At 24.0% G+C, this 1,891-nt stretch overlaps 1 protein-coding gene across 1 annotated transcript in view; it reads right to left on the bottom strand.

Annotated features, from left to right (window-relative positions):
- The window catches only part of LOC148450399 (Y-box-binding protein 2-A-like), a 47,386-nt gene extending 47,366 nt beyond the window's left edge, over positions 1 to 20 (bottom strand). The window contains exon 1 of the mRNA XM_088462527.1: positions 1 to 20. This exon is cut by the window's left edge and continues 173 nt beyond it. The gene's annotated coding sequence lies outside the window, so the exon portion shown is untranslated.
- Positions 21 to 1,891: the final 1,871 nt, after the last annotated feature.

Raw genomic sequence — 1,891 nt, 5'->3', positions numbered from 1 at the left:
ACCGAGAGCCGAGGGCGGGCCTCTGCGCCCCACTTATATATACCCCAGCGGACCACGCGATCTCCCCTGACTGGTCCTCTCAGACGTCAATCACTGTTGCACTGCCGCTGATTGGTACTCACCGTCTTACCCCGCCCACTTCATGCCAAGTCCGCAACGTGGCGGGAAATACAAACCAGCGCCGAGAAACCGCCATCCGCGAGGCTCTGCCGACCAGGGATTGGCTGACTCTCGTCACGTGTCTGACTAGTTGAGGTGTGATTGGTGGATTCGCTGTGAAATATTCACACCTGCGACACCATATATATGTAACGGCAATAATACTATTCCCTATACTTATACACTATGCTATATATATATATTTATATATATATATAACTCACTATACTTACTACACTATACTATATATATATATATATATAATTCACTATACTTACTACACTATACTATATATATATAATTCACTATACTTACTACACTATGCTATATATATATATATTTATATATATATATAACTCACTATACTTACTACACTATACTATATATATATATATATATATAATTCACTATACTTACTACACTATACTATATATATATAATTCACTATACTTACTACACTATGCTATATATATATATTTATATATATATATAACTCACTATACTTACTACACTATACTATATATATATATAATTCACTATACTTACTACACTATGCTATATATATATATTTATATATATATATATATAATTCACTATACTTACTACACTATACTATATATATATAATTCACTATACTTACTACACTATGCTATATATATATATTTATATATATATAATTCACTATACTTACTACACTATACTATATATAATTCACTATACTTACTACACTATGCTATATATATATAATTCACTATACTTACTACACTATGCTATATATATTTATATATATATAATTCACTATACTTACTACACTATGCTATATATATATATTTATATATATATATAATTCACTATACTTACTACACTATACTATATATATATAATTCACTATACTTACTACACTATGCTATATATATATAATTCACTATACTTACTACACTATGCTATATATATATATTTATATATATATATAATTCACTATACTTACTATACTATATATATATAATTCACTATACTTACTACACTATGCTATATATATATATTTATATATATATATAATTCACTATACTTACTATACTATATATATATAATTCACTATACTTACTACACTATGCTATATATTTATATATATATATATATATATATAATTCACTATACTTACTATACTATACTATATATATATAATTCACTATACTTACTACACTATGCTATATATATATATATTTATATATATATATAATTCACTATACTTACTATACTATATATATATAATTCACTATACTTACTACACTATGCTATATATATATATTTATATATAATTCACTATACTTACTATTCTATATATATTAGTCACTATACTTACTACACTATACTATATATATATTAGTCACTATACTTACTACACTGTTCTGTATATATTATTCACTATACTATATATATATATGTAAAATTCACTATACTTACTACACTATACTATATATATATTATTCACTATACTAACTATACGTATATATATATATATATATATATATGTAAAATTCACTATAATTACTACACTATACTATATATATATATATATTAAATTCACTATACTTACACTATACTATACTAAATATATAATTCACTATACTTTCTACACTAGACTATATATATAATTCACTATACTTACTACACTAGACTATATATATAATTCACTATAGTTACACTAGACTATATATATAATTCACTATAC

The sequence above is a fragment of the Taudactylus pleione genome, unplaced genomic scaffold (assembly GCF_031769625.1).
Source record: "Taudactylus pleione unplaced genomic scaffold, aTauple2 ptg001263l, whole genome shotgun sequence".
In the NCBI taxonomy this organism is placed as follows: domain Eukaryota; kingdom Metazoa; phylum Chordata; class Amphibia; order Anura; family Myobatrachidae; genus Taudactylus; species Taudactylus pleione.
This window is presented reverse-complemented; position numbering and strand designations above follow the sequence as displayed.